The following is a 19,902-nucleotide window of genomic DNA, read 5'->3' on the forward strand; positions in this document are numbered from 1 at the left end:
AGCATTAGGGTCACTGCCTGCAGCTGCTGTTGGGGAAAAATGGTGTTCTAGGGGTGCTGTTTGGGGTGAGCTTAGGGCTGGGGTGAGGGCTGCTGTGTGGTACCCTAAGCCTTCCTGGTATCCCGTGTCCTGTCCTTTGTACCCCTAACCCTCAGTGTTAGCTCGCCACCTGTCAAGTGCCTCCTCTTTGCCCCTCAGCCCACAATGTCTGTGTGTCACCCCAAGCCCCTGACACTGTCTCTTGACCCCCTAACCTCCACTGTGCACCCCAGGGAGGGGTGGTTTTTAGGGTGAGGTTAAGGGTGGTGTGAGGGCAGGTTCACCTGTCACCCTCAGGCATGACCCACTTTGTCCCTCAAGGCACCCCCTGCCTCTCAGCTTCCTTGTGTCACCCTCCATTCCCCCACCACAGCCTCTCAGTGTCTCTGTGCCCCCCTTTTTATTCCTACAGACCCCTTCTGCCTCTCAGCTGCCCCCACCCTCTGTGCCACCCTCCAGCCCCCTCCCCTCAGCCCCATGTCCCTTTGTGACACCGTGCAACCCACAGACGTTGTCCCTGCCTGTTTTATTTTGGTTTTGTTCTGCTGTCAGGGCCACACTATACCCACAAGTTCGGGCTCCTATGTGGTGCTGCAGGGAGTCAGAGGTGGGCAGTGCGGGGAGTGCGGGATGGGGCAGGGGAAGGATGGGGAGGGGTGAAGGGTGGAGAGAGAGTGGGGCAGGGTGGGCTGGAAGTACAAATAGGGGTGAGGGGCGGACACAGGGACAGAGAAGAACAGGGGCGAGGAGAAAAGGTGAGGGTAGGAGGGAGCACCCCATATCTCACACACGAAAGCCACAGCAAAATACAATTCTGGTTGCTGAGGCAAATCCAAACACCTACTACAAATGGTCATCAGGAACCTGGTCTGGTGACTTTTCTTTCCCAGGAAAAAGGGCCACTGTTTAGGTTAAGGGGCCTGTGACCCTGAGAGGGCAGCCGCCTGCAAAAAATCCGAACAACAAAGGATGTGTCCCAGACCCAAACTTCCCCTGCCTCAAACACTTACCCTAAACTGAACCCTAAATCCCAACCCAAAACCTAACCCTAATCTTTGCCCTAAAAACTAATCCTAACCCTAAGCCTATCCTGAACCCTAAATCCTAACCCTAGCCCTAAACCCTAACCCACACAATAACCCTAACCCTAAACCCTAACCCATAAACCCCAAATAAACCTAAGAATAATATTAACCCTAAAAATAAACTTAAAAATAACAATAACCCTAGAAAATGGCGGCGCCCACTGTATCACGTGACATAGATCAAAGATGGCGGCGCCCACTGTATCACGTGATGGGGTGCAAAGATGGCAGCGCTCAGCGCATCATGTGACAGTGAAAAGATGGCCGCGTTCTGTGCACCACGTGACAAGGAACAAAGATGGCTGCTCCCATGGCTTTACGAGAGGGGGCAAATATGGCGGCGCCCGCGTCATCACGTGATCGGGCAACGATGGCGTCGCCCACTGTATCACGTGACGTGGACAAAGATGGCTATGCCCCCTGCGTCACGTGACGGGGGCAAAGATGGCGACTTTCGGGACGGGGGTCGATTTTGGCGGTTTTTTGTGGGCCCGCCGCACGTCCTGTGTGCCAGTGGTGCTGTTCCGGTGCAGCCGAACCGGACGACGCCGCGGGGGATTGATTTTGGAGCGCGGGATCGCTTTCGGAATTTCGGTTAGGCGGCTGGCAAGACGACTACAGCTTGGGGCCTTTTCTGAGGCGCTGGGGGCGGTGTGAGGGGAGGGGTTGGCGCACCGACGCGGTGACGTCATGCGGTGACGCGACGCGAGGGCGGGCCGGAGGGCGGAGTGGGTGCAGTGCGCGGGTCGCACCGCCAGGAGGCGCTGCGAGCCCGCGGGAGGTGGGGTCGGGTTTGCGTGCACTGCGGGGATCGCTCCGGCAGGGGGCGCTGCCAGCCAGCAGGAGCGGGTTTGTGCGAGGGGTGCGCTCGGTGATGAGCGGTGACTGTGGTGGCACAGTGCCTGTTTATGCAATTGTATACTTGTGATGTGATTAACTGTTGGTTGTATCACTGTTTGACTGGTGGGGTTGATGGGAGTACTGGTGCTGCATATTGCTACCGGCCAGCTGGATTGCTAATTAGGGGCCATATCTATGTGTATATATGAAAAGAAGAAAGACTATATGACTGGTGCAGCAGTAAAAAATTTCAGGCTCCCGGGGAGTAAATAATTTTCTTTAAATAATTATTTAAAGTTTGGGTTTTTTTTTTGTTTTTTTTTTTTTTGTTACTCCCACGGAGCCCGAACGTTTTTGCTGCTGCTTTTTTAAAACTAGAAAGGAAAACAAAGTTAGAAATAAAGGTAAAAATAGAGAGAAAGGGTTAAAAGAAGTTACAGTTAGAAAAAGAGGGAGAGAAAAAATAGGAAAAGAAAGAGAGTGAAAAATGAGAAGGGTTAGAATGAAAAAGAAAGAGTTAGAGTGAGAGTGAAAAAGAGAAAAAAAGAGTTAAAGCTGGAGAGAAAAAGAAATAAATAATAAAGTATAAACTAAAGTACAAACTATAGAGAGAAAAATAAATAGTTAGAAATAGATAAACAGAAAAAAAGAAATACAAGAAATAGAAAAGCAGAGAGACAGAGATGGAAACAGTGAGAAATAGAAACACACAGGGACGGACAGAAATGAAGTTAGAGAGAGAAAAGTAAGATGAGAAGCAAAGGAAGAAATACAGTGAAAAGAAAATGACAGGAGCCAAAGCTGGAGGGGGATGGAGCAGGGGGCATCAGAATTAGGGTTGATTCAACTTTATTGAGTGAATTTCTTTAATCCCATAGAAGACAGATGAACTGCAAAGTTTTACAACTGCTCTACCTAAGCATGACTATGTGCCTGGGCAGAGCAGCTCCAATCATAAGTGGCACAACAGAGGCACATACAACATAAGCCAAGGTAGGTACATACAATGTGAGTATGCACAATATAACCAACATAGGTACATGGAGTATAAGTACATACAATATAAACTGACAGAGACAAAGTGATGTGGCATTGCTGAAACCTAAGTGAACCCTGACTCCTCCTCCCGATCTCCCCAGCCATTGCCAAAGGCCACCCGAATGCCACCTTGAAATAAAGGATTTCAAGGCTTCATCACAGAGTCCTGAAATATTTCCAGACGGCTCACAAGCACAGGAAACCTGGTCCACCAGCCAGCTGGTGATGGGGGTTTGGCATACTCTCTGAGTGGATTGCCTAAAACACACAAATGAGAATGGAGGCTTAGAGATGCACCAGAAATTGAGACCTGAGTGAGAACAACTGCTTCTGCAACCCCTCACTGCTCACCTTGACTGCCAACATCTGGATCTAATTCCTAAAAATAAAGACAGAAAACAGTGCTGTAATACAGAGTCACCATTTACACTTCCACTGCAGAGACAAATGGTGACTGACCCGACCAGGGAACACCCTCTCCAGGGATGGGGTGCTCTGCCACGGATTTAATCCACCTGCATCTGAAAGAAAGTTAGGACAAAAGTAAAATGGCTGCAGGATAACTTAACGGCTCCAGACACGTCAATCTAGGAATACCATCTAAAGTCCAACTCCACCCTGCATTACAAAATTCAAGTGTCCGGGACTTGTCCCATCACACCAGGCTATGCAGCAGGGCAGAACAGCTCCAGGACAAATATGTGCTTGCACCCGTGACACAGGACAGGACATGACAAACGAGGGGATGCTAAAGACAAGCAACACATTATACTAACAAGGTTGTGACAGAACAACTATAGAAATCTTCCTGGCAAGAAGAATAATGGCAAGGACGGAGAGGATGCCAAAAGGGATGCCCGATGCTATGGCAACGGTGGATGGCAGAGACTCTAGGGAGAAAAAGAGAAGACTGTAATAGAGTGACGTGGTAGAAGAACTGTTGGTCACAATGATAGCGATGACCATGAGACAATGCTACATTTAAATGCTGTCCGTATCCCTACAATCTTGTAAGTGCCAGGACATTACAACTCATGGCTGGAAAGGCTGGATGGTGATACTGCTGGAAGCAAGGCCTCAAAAGTCATCTGACTCAATGCTTCTGAAATGCGACTCGGAGACACGGCCGAGCCCGCTGGGAAAATAATGAACTGTATCGGTGTTGTGCTGAGAAGTACGAGCATTCGAGAACCTAGAGATTGTGGCTGATGCTTGCAGTAAGGCCCTTGAAGGGAAAAGGCAGAGATACCTGATCCGAGGCATGTGGGATTTGTAATTTTCTCTTCTTCCCCCCCCATTCCCCCTCCCCTCTTCCCGCGCGTTCCCCCTTTGTCCTGCGTTCCCATTCTCCCTCCCCCCGCGGTCCCTTGTCCTGACCCTGAGTTCCCTTATCACTCCCCCTTGCCACGCGGTCCCTTGTCCCTGCCCCCCGCCCCCCCTGCCTTTCCCATTGCGGCCTCCAGGGTTTCCCTGCCCCTGTCCCCTGCCTCCCGTCCTATTGACGGCGGCTCAGGTTCCCCTCCGCGCCCGGCCCGGGGTATAAGCGACCCTCGGGTCGGTGCCCCAGTGGTCTCGGGAACACGCTTCTACAGTAAACATGTATTTGCACCCGAGCCCCTTGTCGCCATTTCATCTGTTCCCATGCTAGAACTGAGCCTCGCAGAGCTGAAGGGGAAAGCGGCCGCCGCCTCTCCGCTCCTCCCGCCGTGCCACAGCCGGTCTCGCACGGCAACAGAGGCACCCCAACGACACGCTAGGAAACACAGTACACCGGACAACACAACACAGACTGGAACAGTTCTGCACTGCACACCCTACAGCTGCAATCAAAAGTAGGGCCTCTTCCTTTAGCTGTCCTAAAAGCCCCTTAGTGGATATCCCTTTCCCCTCTGCTAATTTTTAAATCTGTCCCAGGAATTTCCAGTCCACTGCTAGATGATCATCCTATCTCCAGGCCGTGGCCCCCGACTTATCTTTTGGATGACTGGCGACATGAATCCAGGGTCTGGATTTGAAAGAGCTTGGTAAAGAGTAAGATTCATAACTGTTGTAATTACATAGACTTGCTGTGGGGCGATTAAGTTCTTCATCTTTGAAACAGAGCCAACCTGTTAGTGTCCAGCCAGCCCTGCAGTAGCTGGGCGGTTGGTGATTGATGTAGTTGTGGTTCACTTTTCTAATGATTTTTGGAAAGCTGGTCCATCAGCTGAGGTTATTTGCACCTGTGGATCAGCACAATCAGTTTGGTGGTGATAGTGGATTGTTATTCCTATTTGATTGTTGTGCTGAACATATCACCCTGATCTCAGGGAGTGCAGGGAAAGGGAAAAAGGGAATGTGAGAATACTCAAAGCATCATTATGGATGCAAACATGCAGATAGCCCATGCAGTCCGTGATGTGAATGTGACTAAGGGATGCATGAAATTCCACCTAGTGGGGTAATAACTGAAAAGATCAGCCATGCCTACGGAAGTCTGCCATCTCCTGTTGCACCCTGAAGTACCTTGTGTACCCACCATAACCCCGAGTTTCTTTCCCCAGTGTCCTTTTGACAGACCACTGCAGGCAGCTGGAGCACTGCTGGTGTGTATGACCTGATGTGTATTTGCAGCATGGGTTGTTGGATGCTATTTTGAATCCTACCGATGTGTTAGGATTTTAGCTTTTTTATTTTTCATATATTGGTAATTCTGCACCCTGGCAGCTGCAGTGGTATGAAACACTGGCACACCGGCTGCCAGCACCATTTACAATAGCAAGATTGGTCTCTTAGGACAATAATGGATGTAGGATAAATTATGATGGTGAGCTGAAAGTGCTATTACTCATTATTGAAACTTTGAATTTCTCTCTGGCCAGTGCTAAAACTATAAAGCCGGCAGCCAGTGGACAAGCCCTCGGTAACCTCTGCCACTGAACTAAAAGCTTTTGGAGGGGAACAGAAGTGCTATAAATCTTTTGGGTGACATTTAACATTTGTCAGAGAAACACTTTGGACTTATTTTAATCTCTTCATTTTGGAAAGTTCATAATAACAAATAATGGGTGCCTTGAACCTGGCCAGTGGATCCCCTGCCTCTCCCAGCTCCAAATGGAAACTAGAAGTGGCCCCTTAATAGAAAGGGCAGCTCTGCTCATTGCTGCCTCTTGTGCACTGTGTGGTCTCCCAGCCACTGCTAAATGGATACAATCCATTTAGTGTTTACACTTGCTGCCTGTTACTGCAATGACACCAGAGCCTGCAAATGTTTTAACTTGATTTTTTTTTTTTAACTGTCCATTAATCTTCCTCAGTGATTGGAAGAAAAGTAAATTATTTACGATGCAGATGTTATAGGGGATTGTTTCTGCATTAACATTTCATTTGGGAGTGTTAAATCTGTCTCTCATGCTAAGTTAGGGATTGGGTTTATCGGGTGATTTGTCCAGAGATGAATCCCATCCAAACACACACCTACCAGCGCCTCTTCTTCTGCTCAGATGCTTCCCTGCCATGAAATGAGTGTCCCATGCTCCTAGTGAAGCAAATGCTGGGCCAAGGTGAATAACCTTATAAAGTGTACTTTCAAGCTGTAAATTTTGCTACTCACCTAAATGAGAAGCAGTCTCAGCTGGAAAAAGAAAAATGGATTTTATGCCATGCCATTAGCATGCCTGCTATTTTTGGCTGGGCTTATTCAGGCCGTGCTGATCTCCTTGATGAGAGGCTTTACTGATAGGTAGATCAGTCACTAGTGCACTAGAACAGATTCTCAAAGAGTTGCTAAACCTAATTTAAAATTAGTATGTCAGGAAAAAAGTGACTTTTTAAATTGTCACAGTGGTATCCAAATGGAAGATGTAGGGACAATTTTCATGACAGTACAAGAAGACACAGTTACAAGCTGTGGCAGGGGAGGTTCAGGTTGCACATCGGGAAGAATTTCTTCACTGAAAGGGTTGTTAAGCATTGCACGGGACTGCCTGGGGAAGTGGTGGAGTCCCTATCCCTGGGGTTCCTGGAAGTGTCCAAGGAATGACTGGAGCTGGCACTCACTGCTGTGGTCTGGTTAACAGAGTGGGAATTGGTCACAGTTGGACTTGGAGGTCTTCTCTAACCTTTATGGTTCTGTATGTTTGTGTTTCCTGGGCTATCCCTGTCACTGTTCGTCCCAGACCCATTCTCAGGAGTGAAGGGAGCAGGCTGACATATGACCAATTAGAAAGGGACTAAGTCCCAAGTCCAGGTATTAGAGTTTTAGAAATAGCTGTAACTGCTATATTAAAAAAAACCACAAAAATTAAATGCCACCAAAGTCCTTCTGTAAACAGCAGAACACTATCCTGGGGAAAACTGTTTGAGGACATAAGCTAACAAATTCCACCTCACATTTCTGAGCACAATGCATGTCTGAGCAGTCAGGGAACAGCAAATGCACAGGTTTTTGAAGGAACTGGCACTGCCATATGCAAAACGTTGGGATATCCAGGCTGACTCTGGCTGTCCTCAGCACGTTTGGGGCAGTGATTTCCCTCTCTCACCCACCATTAACCTTCCTGTGACTGCCACAAAAGAGCAGGTTGCAAAGTGCTCTGAGGGCATCTGCTGAAAAGCGTTGGATAAACACACTGTAGAAAGAGCACAAACTTAAACTTTGACCACCACCACTTCCCTGCTCCATGTTAATATGTATGTGGGGGAAGTTCGTGTACAAATGAATGTACAATGTACAAAAGCCAAACTGCGATACTGAGGTGCCTTCAGTGTGTTCTCCAGAGAAGAAATGTTTGAACAGTGGCTTGGAAATAAAAGGTTGAGAGCCTGCAGTGGGTTTGACCAGAGAAATGAGTCGGTTACTGGAAATACTCAGAGGTTTGTCTCAGAGGTTCAGTGTTGCCAACCAACCTGCACATAGGGTACCAGTTTTATTGATACATGCATAAGACTAAACATGACACCTCTGTCAAACGAATCCCTGGGTACCATTTAACTACCACAGCTGCTTTTAAAAGATTGCCTTGGGGCACAGCCCACCCAGGCAGAACAATATCATCATCTTAAGCATTTTCCAAGTTGCTGACAATTGGGAATTCATGCCTTGTAGCAAAATAATTATACAATAATAGTGGAAGTCAAACAAGAGGGCATTCAGCACCTGATTGTGCTCTCTGGCTCTGTCATGCCTTCACTGGTTTTGCTGATATCTCCATATAAAATCACATCTCTGGGCATTTGGTGTCCTCGAGTGTCTCTGTTGCTGGCTTGAGATTTCGTTGCTGGCTTGCAAGAAGAATATACTGTGAATCACAACTTTGGGTTACTCTGCAATATTCTGTATTACTGTTTAAATAAAAACTGATCACCTTTTTATACACTATTCTTATCATGACAACGGACACATTAATGTCATTTCTCACTGGGAGTGATAGAGTGAATTAAGGATGTGTATTCCTTTTCAATAATGAGCAAGTGATTAAGTTCTTTGTAAGTGCAAGAAACTTCTTCCCATACTGAGGATAGAGTCAGTTTTCTTTTTTTCTGACTTTTCCTCGTGCTTCTGCTTTCTACTTGTTAGTCAGGACACAGGAACAAGTGCCAGCAGGGAGTAATAGCAGAAAAGGAAGGTTTCTTTTTGGCAAGGATATTTTTCTACCAGTTCTTGTCTAGGATAGGGCAACATGCTTCAGCCTTCACTGCTCCATAGCTGACAAGGGTAAGATGGGTAGGGGACAGAGCTATTTATTGTCTAGTTCATAGTTGCATTGTCACACAGCTGGGTGATTAGAGACTGCTGTGTGTGCTGACCACAGGGACCAGCTGCTTGGGTTTCCATTTCTGAGCTTTGTCCATCCCTGTAACTGGAGGATGTGGGAGAGGCAGGGGGAGAGTATCTAGCACCTCTGTCTTCCAGAAGTGACCTGTTAAATGAATAACCTGTTTCATCTCTATACATCCAATGCCTATCCCTCCATCTAATCTCTCCACCTCCTTGGGTAAATCATCCTTCTGTTAGAACTGCAGCATTCTTCCTAGGAAAAGGGTGAGTAGTGATGAGTGGTAAACTGAAAGCAGAAAATAGATCACTTATGATATGCCTGTTAGTACATTTGCTATTAATAAGTCAGATGTTCCCTAGAAGTCCCTTAAACTTCATCTCCTGACATTACAAGCTTGATAGCAATTCAGGCTGTTTATGGTTCCTATTAAATGAATCTGCTTCTCAACACCAATTTTGAGCTAATGGAAGACCATCCATATGATGGAAATTCTTCTGTCTTAGACCCTGACTCCTCAGCATGGATCTCCCTAGATCAGGGCTTACCCTGCAGGAGATTTATATGCACCCAAGAGCTTTAGGAGCATAAATCCTGTTGACTGATCAGCAGAAACTCCACAATGTGCTAATGCCTTCAGCAGAAAACAACAACCTCCCCCACATCTGTGGGCAGAGAGCTCATTTTGAAGGAGCTTAGGGCCATAAATGCTCTAAATACTTTAAAAAATCTTTTCAAGAACAGACAAAACAGGTTTGAGGGCTGCAGGGAGCAGATGTATCCTGTGCACATCAGAGATGTATTGCTGCATCATGACATCACAAAACTGCTTGAGCAGGCAGCTCTTCTCTCTTTTCTGGTATGGATGCAGCTTAACGATAGATTCTAAGTTTGTTGACTTACTGGAGTAAAACACACAATAGAGCCAAGGATATATAGCTTTGTAATTGCTTTTTCCCCATTGGCTTCTCTGCAAGCTCCTGTCTTTTATCCTTCACTTGCTCCTCTTGCTCTCCTGCCACAGCTGGTGAGAATGGGGCCAGGTTTATGAAGACATCACCTACTCATGTCAAAAGTGACACATCCCAATGCAATCTAGAGCTCCTCAAGTTGTGAGCCTCTGGTGACTATATTTATAATCCAATCATGCTGGAAACCACAAACATAACTTCTGTCTGACCTTCTCTATTAAACCACAAGGACTTTTTTTCCACTGGGATTTCTAATGCTTTGACATATGCGGTATTTTGTCTGGTGGCATTTCCCCTGCTGCTCCTCATATTATTTCTATGGCTAGGTTATGTATTTAAAATCTCTCAGTTTCAGCTAAGGTGCCTGCTGGTAGCCCTGGGTGGGATCTGTGTGGGAAGGGCAAGGGCAATGACTTTCAAGTGATGCCACAGTAGTCTCTGAAGAATGAGTGTAAATTACTGCTTTATGATATGTTGTTAAGGTGGAGGTAATGAGAAAATCTCTCGCTAGCTCTCAAGCCTTTCACCCTCGCAGTCTCTGAGCACCTCCAGGCTATGATCTCATCCTCAATACCCCAGTTTATAGGATACAGAGGTTAAAGCATCTGCTCTAGATCTTTCTGAAAGGTAACAAAAAGGGCAGGAATGAGATCCAGGTTTCATGACTTCCCCTGTGCCCCAGAAGCCTAATTCCTGCTCTTACCTTTTGCTTCTAAAATCAGGCACTTCCCGTGAGCTGTTTCTCTGTTTATGGAACTGTGTTCAGTGTTATCAGCAGAAACCCTTCAAAACACACTCACACAAGCCAAAGTGGGTGTCTTTTGATCAGGTTTGTCTGTGCCCTCATAAATGACTGGTGGCAGAGGGTGGTGGAGAGCCCACCCTGACCCTCCTCTTTCTTTCACTGATGTGCATTTGGAAACTGGTGTGGGTACATGGTGCTCTCTTAGTGCCAGTTGTGTCTTCTTCTCAGGACTATTAAAGCCCTTGATGTTGTGCTGGTACAGATCAGACTGGACACCAGCCTCTTCCTTGGTACAGCTGTTGTCCACCCTCTGGGGCCCAGGGTTGTACAGACATGCAAAGTTAATGAAGACCTCTGTCTACAAGAATAATTGTCATGCAGATGAGGCCTTGACCTGGTTTTCTTTGGACTAGAAGAAATCTCAACTCAAAAGTTTATCAGCTTTGCCCAATATCTGAGCAGGAGGAAGCAGGCCTTTGTCTGGGAGATCACTTCTGGATTTGAGGGTTCCCATCCTCCACTGGCCCGAGCGATCTCATGTGAACTATGTTGTTTATTGTTTCTTGTAATTAGTCCCATTTTTGAAACTGGTGAAGTCATCAGCTTCAATTTGAATGTGTTCCGTCTTGGTTCAGACCACTTTCTTTTACAAGCCATGCATAATTTATGGGCTGATTATACCCACTTCCAAAGAACAAATGAATCTGTGGCATTCCTTTGTAAGCTGGCTCATACATACACTAGCACCTCTAGTAGAGTCGGAGTCATGAAACCTCCTGCTATAAACTGCTGTATCCAAGTTTGACTGAGAAGCTATATTTGACTTAACAGCTTATGCTGTCATATGTTGAAACTGTGCAAATCAGGTAGGTAGTAATGTTGCAATGTTTTCTTGTGTTGGAGTATATTCAGCTACCACTAAACCTTATAGATAAGCCTGGCCTAGATTGCTGGCACTGTTATGTCAGCAAAGAGCATGAAACACCAGTCTTACCTAAGAGTGCCGTGCTGGCAGGGTTCCTGGTGCAGGGGAGGGAATCTAGCTGAGCTCTGTGCTGGGAACTCTGATTAGTGTATGCCTTGTCTGCTTCAATAGCAAGAAAATTGCATTTGCTCAGACCTTTTATTAAAAACTTAAATCAGGCTTTGGTGGGTTTGTTGCTTTTGCCTGTTTTGCTGAGGCAGGGAGAGGGAGTATGTTGTTCCAGCTTGGGACTGCACTTGAGAAAAGTTAACTTCTAAACCAGCCCAAACTGAGCATTTTTCTCCATCTGACATTTCTTCACTGCCAGTAGACTCTGCAGTGCCCCAAAAGAGCCACAGCTGTATGGGATGGGCTTCTCTACACCATATATACCTTCACTTCACAAGATAATTGGGATGGGAATTGCTTTTTTGCACAGACTATCCTTTTGCACAACCTATAGGAAAAGAGGACCTTTGGTCTCACTGGTGGTCTCCAAAAGCCCTTTAGAAATTCATTCCTCCCAGGGTCTCTACAGGCTCTTTGGACTTCTGCATGGCCACTGCCCTTGTCAAGGTCCATTCTAGGAGTGCTTCACTACTCTGGACCCCTGTGCCTTAGCCCCATAGCTTGAGTATCACTCATGCATTTAAAATATCCTTTACGGCTGTTAGGAAAGATAAAATTAAAGAGAATGGCACTTACAGGACATCAAAGATACAAAGGGCCTATTTATCCAAGAGGCATCTCTGCACTTTGGGCAGTATTTTACCTGTTTAAATGGCTTCTTTTAGAGCCCTTCAGTACACTGTTGTGCCAGCTAAGTATGGATTTTTAATGAAGCCCCCTCCCTTCTCCCCTCTTTTGCACATAACTATAATTTTAGAGGTTAAGAAATACCCTTAATATCTAGCAAGAGGTTTAATGCTATGTGCTCTTTAAAGAGCCCCACCCCCACCACTGTGCTCTATTAATAGCCCTGAGATTATAATTTTTACAGTCTTCTAGGACTCATGTCTGATTGTGTCAAAGGAGCAGGGGGGATGGGAGCTGTACCTGTCAGCTGATGTTTTAACATGTGGCTTGAATCTTTTTAATTAACACAGCTTCATAGAAGAAAAACCTACAAAAGAAAATCCAAAAGGCAAAACTCAATATGTAAGCCTTTTTGCCTGGGGAAGGTGAGTGGCTCCCACTGCTGCAATGTGGGTGTTCCTCATTCACAGCAAATGGTGCATCACTGCAGAGCCCCGTGTTAGGCTGTGGTCATGGGGACCTGTGGATGCCTTTGTGACAGATGACTATGCAGGAGAGGATGACTTAGACCTTTCTGCTTGCATAATTTATACATCAGGTAAACATCTAAGTAAGGTTTCTATGGTATCAGGGTTGTATATCATCCTGGCCATGTTTGCATTTAGAAAAACTCATGGAAACTTGCAAAGTACCGTGTTTTGGCAAACAAGACTGCTCTTGGTGCAGGTGATGTTTTGTGTCTAAGAGCACCGTTGCTAGCTGTGGTTGTGACCTTTGAAAGATGATTCTGCCATCCTGGGTTAGACTGGATCACATCCTGCAGTGATTGGTGGTAGATGTTTAAGAATAATAGAAGAGAGAGGGCATGTTTGTAGTGCTGCTTCAGAAACACTGTCCCACAAGCCTTTCCTGCCCAATTCCAAGGCTGTCCTTCCACCTATCCCAGCCATTTCTCTGGCACTGCACGAATTAGGGTCATCTCTTCTCTGCCTCTTGTGACATCCTGAGGTCAGTGATGAGTTCTTGAATCACACGTGTACATTTCATGAGCAGTACATTCCACAAGCAGTACATTTTCAAGCTGACCCAGCCAGTCTATAAACTCGGTGGTTAGCTACTGTTCTCCACTTTTCAGTCATCACTATGCAGGTTTTTGCATCAATGTGCCCTGGCAGCCACTCTGGGGAGGGCAGGTAGCCCTGGACCTGTGCATCCTGTATTGGTTTTCTCCCTACAGAAAAGAAGACTTGTATAAAATACATATTAATGCTGAAAAGCACTAGGGATTTGATTATTTACCTTCCATTTTACCCCTTAACTCCCTTGTGTACAAGGCCTTTGGGGTTTGGAGACGCACACTCTCATTTTGTGTCCTGCAGAAGCATCCCTGCTTTAAAGTCCTCCTCCAGCTCGTCTGAAGTCAGCCTGGTTCTGGCTGCTCATGCTGCAGACACCTCCACTTTGTTATGTGGATGTCTTTGAAGGCTGAATGTGTGCTTTACTGGGAGAAGCTGGGCTGGGGCTGCAACCACACAACTCTGCAGCAGTGGCAGCCCCTGTGCCTCACCCCTGTGATCTGGGCTGCCATTGACAACAGCCTCCACTTTGAAGGAAGATTCAAAGCCTCTCGGGGCCAGTTGGGAGATGACTTCAGACCTCTCTGGTTTAGCACATGGCATTGAGTGAGCAAAGATCCTTTCATTAAAACTGGTAGATGACACATTTTTACAATATTTACAATTCAAAGCGTTCTGATCAAAGTGCTGAAATTAGGATGTTCATATGAGATAAGTACTCCTTTCCCAGCCTTTGCACCAGAAAAGAGCGTGCAATCCGCTTTCCCTTTGTGTGCCCCATGTCAGTTGTAAGCCTTTCTACATAGCTGATGTTTTAGATATATTTGCTGACTCCTAATGTCAGCAAATCCCACTATGATTAGGCCTTGAGGTGACAAAACAAAACCTTGACTGTTACAAGCTAGGTAACTCAGTGCTGAGATAAAACCTAAAAATAAACCCCAGTAGCCTTTTAATGGAACTGAGCACAGCACAAAATAATTTTTTTAAAGTTGTTAGGTCCTTGCAGCAAAAGGAAGAACTATAAAATCCTGTTTGATGGCTTTTTAATGGCAGTTGTTTCATTTAAAGCTTTTAGTGAAGCAGGTTATATGGCGAAAGCAGAATAATAAACGGTAAGAAAATGTGTTCACCCTGTGCAACAGCCACGATTAAATGCTCAGCAGAAACTTGGGGATATCAGCTCCAGGCTGCCTCCTCAGGTTTCCATCCTCAGCTTTCCAAGGAGAGCAGCTCTCATTCCTAGTCATGTCCCCCTGGTTCTATCTTGACCTTCTCAGAATCACAGAACAGTGTAGGTTGGAAGGGACCTTAAAAATTGTCTTGATTCATCCCTCTGCCATGGGCAGGGGCACAATTTACTAGACCAAGCCCTATGCAACCTGGCCTTGAACACTATGAGGAATGGGGCAACCACAGCTTCTCTGGGCGATCTGTGCCACTGTCCTACCCCCCTCATTGTAAAAACACTCTTTATTTTATCTGATCTAAAATCAACTTCCTTTTATTTTAAAGCCCTTGTCACTTGTTTTGTCATCATTTGCCCTTCACTTTGGCCCACTTCATAACTGTTTCCCTGCAGTCTCCAGAGCTGACCTTTCTCTATGTGATATTGCCCTGTTGCAGTACAGTAAAATGGTCTCTCCCTGGTTTTACTGAATGAAATGAGAGGTGCATGAGGTGGTCTCAGCACATTGGCTTCCTGATTCAGGCCTTGCTGTAGACTTGGGAGGTGAAATTCAAGTGTCAGCAATAGCTGAACCAATAACAAACCTGCACAAAGGGATTTCTCAGTCTGTGCAACCCTCATGCCCCTGATGCTGTGAAACCATGTGCCATGGAAAACATACATGGCTGGTACATGAGGAGACAGGAGGCAAACTAGGAACTGTCTCTTGCAACCCAAACCCACTCCAGCCAACCAAAATGAAGAGTAGGGAAAGGAGTGGGTTCTGAGCACCTCCTGGTGCCCAACAAGCAGTGTTTAGTGATTGTGTTTTGTGTTTTGGAAATCTCCAATACTTGTCAGGGTTTTCTTCCTGTTCGCTGTGCTTTAGGTGCCAGCATGGTGGGGCCAGCTCAGTCTACTGGGATGGTGCCAGGGAGAGGAACCCTTCGCAGAGGGGGTTTGAATTTCATGTTCCTCTGTGTGTGAGCTGAAGTAGGCTTTGCATCTGGTTTGGAAGAGGAGAGAGGGTTGTGACGAGTCTAGCTCATCTCCCAGCAGAAGATTGCTGTTGAACCATTAATGAATAATACTCTTTCACTGGACCTTTCTTTAGAAATGTACTTATCTTTGAAGCTATCATAACACTGATACTGGATATAAAGAACGAGAAATGTCTGTGAATGCTTCCCTAAAATATTTATAAGTGATATGCTGGAAACTCTACCCACCTCTCTAAACCATCCCAGTCCCAGAGGCATTATAGGCAGCTTTGTCCTGGTGGTCACAGGGGAGGATCTGCTGGACATCAGGGGAGGATCTTGGTGCAAAACATTTTCCATACGGTCATCAAGAAATTTCTTCAGCTTGATCATAAATGTTGGACCTAAGCTTTTTGACAGTACCCTTCTAATAGAAACCAACTGTCTACCAAAGTCAAGTAACAATTTACTCTGGGTAGTTAATTCCATTGGAAATACTTTTTTCTTTGTCTTTTTCTTTGAAGACACAAAATATGAGAAGCAAATCTAAGCTCATGTTTTCCATTAATCTCAGATCAGAGATACAAACAGCTAGAATTTTAATGTCGCATTTTACAGCGATGTAATCAAACCAAATTTCTGAAATCAATTTTCTTGATAACTGACCTTTCCAGATGAATGACATGTTGTCACACTGCTCCATAGACAATCATTTCCAGTGGAAAGACTAACCATTCAGATCACTTTAATTAACCTTCCTCCATTCTGCTCTCACCCAGTGGACTCACAGCAATGTTTAGGAGGCAGCAGTTCAGCTGTTGAAAGCCACCACTAAACTGAGGATCACCGATAAGTTCCGGGGAGAAAACGTTTTTCTAGGCAATGCAGAAGAAATATATATGCACAAAGATTTCTTTTGAGTCTGCTGCCTTCTTTGCAATCACCTTTATTATCACCCGGCCACAGCCCCAGGACATAAACATCTGTTGATGGTAGGTGAGTCATTCACATAGGAACAGAAGGTGACAGTGTTTGATGACCTCTTAACATGAGCGTGAGGGAAAAATGGATGAGCTGTGCAAAAGAAATGCCCAGTTTATACAAAGCTGATTTTTTAATAACTGGCTATGGAGGACGGTGAGCAGCTGAAACATATTACTAGGATCCTTACTATGTTATTAACACAAACCCATCCACCCATCCCAGAATGGATAAAAATTAATATCGCACTGAATTTTTAGCCAAGAAGCTCCATTAACTCTTTAGAAATTACAGGCAGAGACAGTTTAATTAAAAAAAAAATTGTCTCCTTTGGGCTGACAGCAGAGGAATCACCAAAGCTTGGGGTGGGCCAGCTGCTTGTCAAATGCAGTAGGAGTTTTTCACCCCAGCAATGCATCTTTTGCCTGACTGTTGCATGTCTAACTTTGGAAATGCATTTGAGAGCAGCTGTTTAGATGCTACTTGACTTTCCTCTGAGATCCCCGTAGAGGCTGCCAAAAGTCCAATGTAAGTAGTGGTTCAGCAGAAAAGTGGATTGAGATCACCAACCCCTATGACAAGTCCCATTTCAGGGGGACACCTGAAGATCACCAGTGTAATTCCTTACTGGTCTTTCATCCAGCTCCAGTAGGTAAATACATGCACATCAAAATTCCTGCAGTGCCATCACTCCGAGCAAAACATCAAAGACAACAAAAAATCCCTCTGCAGACAGAGCTGAGGTAGAGGAATGTGCTGGGAAGAGCCTTGCAAGGTGTTGAAGGTTAGGGCTGATCAAGGATCATCCCTTCACTGATACCTGTCTGGTGTTTTGTACAGTCAACATCTGCTTGATGAAATTCAGAATCCCAGGAAATTACTGAATTAATCCCTGAATTAATCTGGCATGTTGCCAGGAGAGTAAATAAGTCATAAGATCCACACTTTATTTCACAAGCTGCTGCCTTTTTTTTTTTTTTTTTTAATCCCTCATTACTGCCCAGATAAGATGTAATGCCTATATCGATCCAGCCAAAGGCATACGAACATAAACTCCTTTGACAGTAATTTCAAAAGAAAGAGAAATATATCTGACAATAAATTAGTGTCATAACCAGCCAGGCTGTCTCCCTAGGAGGGAAGTTGAGGGACTTTGAACTGCTGCTTTTGTGTTGCGGTGTTGGTGTTCAGAGGGTCCCTTTTGACATCTCAGCCTCTCATCCCCAACATGACAAGCAGCTTGTCACCAGCTTTGCCAGATGCCACTGGGAGCAGTCACAGCACACTCCTCCACCTTTGGAAATGCCAATCATGGCCATGTCCTGTGTGGGGACTTGCTTGTCACTCCCTTCAAAAACACCCATCTCCTCAGGGATGACTCTGAACACCCCTCATTGTGGAGGATGTGAAGGCAGGAGAAAACCAAGGGAGAAGAATCCTGGCTGTTCCTTAGTGTCTTATAGAAAGCTCCCTTTGCATTCTGCTTGGGGCAAGCTGATAAGTCCTTTGCAAGCATAGAAATAGCTCCAGGGGAAATGTATCTACAGTAAGTTGTGGGATCATCGGGTTGGTCCTCTGTGCATGGTTTCCCCTGAGAAGGCAAAGCAGGTAGGTGTCTCCTGAAACTGGTGATGAGCCAGTGGAGAACTGGATCCATTGGGATTTTTGGAAAGGAAATGTCTTTTTAGATCCTTGAGAAGGCAGTCTGTTCACTAAAGCCCTGAGTACAAGCAGCCTGAGAGAAAGGAGAAAGGAGAGAAAGGAAAGGTGAGAGAGGTCTAATATTCCTGTGAGGTAGATTACTCTGGGTGAATTCCTTTTTATTTCCCCAGCTTGGTGCTGTGACAAGAGCCTTGCTTCAGGCAAGACAGGGTTTTAGTCCAAGGGCTGAAATTCAGGGGTGTGATGCAGTGCAAGAGGGGCATCAGTAGTGATGTGCAGAAGGGCAGCAGGAGTGTGGGTGTCCAGGGTGAGCTGCTCAGAAATGTCCCTGCTGGTGACAACCTTCACTTCTGTGACCTACTTGTATTGCTCTCTGTGGGCACTAACAAACTGAATTTTAGAAAATTCAAGAGGTAAAGACCACAGTCCCCACTCTAAATTGAAGCTGTAAAAGAAGACTGAAGTGCACATCAGCCACTTCCAGTTACAGAATTTCCGTGTCCGTATTTTTGTAATCACCTCAGGAATACCATTCATTCTGTGAAAGTGTGTGATTATCTGGGGAAAGAAAAGCTATTGAAGAGTTACTGCCAGCATTGGCTTCATTAAAAATGCAGAAAGGAAAATGTCAAATAATCAGTTGTGTTTTCAGATGTACCACATATGACTGGGGCCATGTTAGAAAACATGATCCATCCCATGTAAAATCACGAACTACTGAGCAATAGTCCTATTTGCAAATTTGAATATTGGCAACCAACTTTCAAACTCTTTGTCTTGAAAATAGTTCTGTGATACTTTGAGCAAGCACAGAAATGCAGTGGGACTTCGCCAGGTTGCCTGGACCTTGCCAAATTTTGACTCAAACCTTCTTTAACCTGCATAAACTAGGAGAAAAACCATAGTAAAGACCCCAGACTTGGCTTGACATACACATGAAGCAAAATCTGGCTGTGGGAAAATTTATTCCAAAGAATATAATCTGTCAGGCTGACCATATACTGTAATTCTATGAGTCACTCAACCACTTTTGTAAATTATTCCTGTTTATTTGCCTGTTTTGAGAACACATAAAAAAGAGAAACCCCACAAGTGAATTGAATCACAGTTTTTATTATGAGGGTTTTGGAAACCTTGTAACTCATTAGGCCTCTTTTTTGTGGGCAAAAGGCTTAAGCAAAAAGGCTTCAAGCCAGAATACCATGTCCTGAGATAACAGGACATCTAAGGATACTATTTTTTATTTAGTGTTCTGAGAGCTTACAAACTGAGAATTCAAACTGAAAGAAGAGAAATTCAGGTCAAATACAGGGAAGAATTTCTTCTCTATGAGGATGATGAAGGCCTGTATGGCTTCCCCATCCTGGAAGGGTCCCAAGCCAGGTTGGACAGGACTTGGAGAATCCTGGTATAGTGGAAGGTGTCCTTGCCCATGGCAGGGGGTGGAACTGGATGAGCTTTAAGGTTCCTTTCAGCCCAAACCATTCTGTATTTCTCATTCTGATTTCAACCCAATGATTTCACCACCCACCTGCCATTGCAGGCCTCTCACGAAGGTTTGGTTTGAGTCTGGAAAGGAACAAAAGCAAATTTTGATTCTTCAACCAGTTGTCATCTTCTGGGCAGAGCTATTCATCAAAAGGAGGATTAATATGGACAAGTCAGCACTGAGCCATGAGGGTGTCACATCCCCAGTTCCAAGGATGAAAAGGATCCTTCCTGAACACTAAACCACTTTCTAAAAATACAAGTAGAGATCAGTGCTTTTTTCAGAGAGGCCTGTGATCTTGGATTCAGATTGCAGTGTGAAAGGTGTAAGAATGCTGGGTTGTCACCCAAAT

Source organism: Taeniopygia guttata, chromosome 18 (assembly GCF_048771995.1).
Source record: "Taeniopygia guttata chromosome 18, bTaeGut7.mat, whole genome shotgun sequence".
NCBI classification, from domain to species: Eukaryota; Metazoa; Chordata; class Aves; order Passeriformes; family Estrildidae; genus Taeniopygia; species Taeniopygia guttata.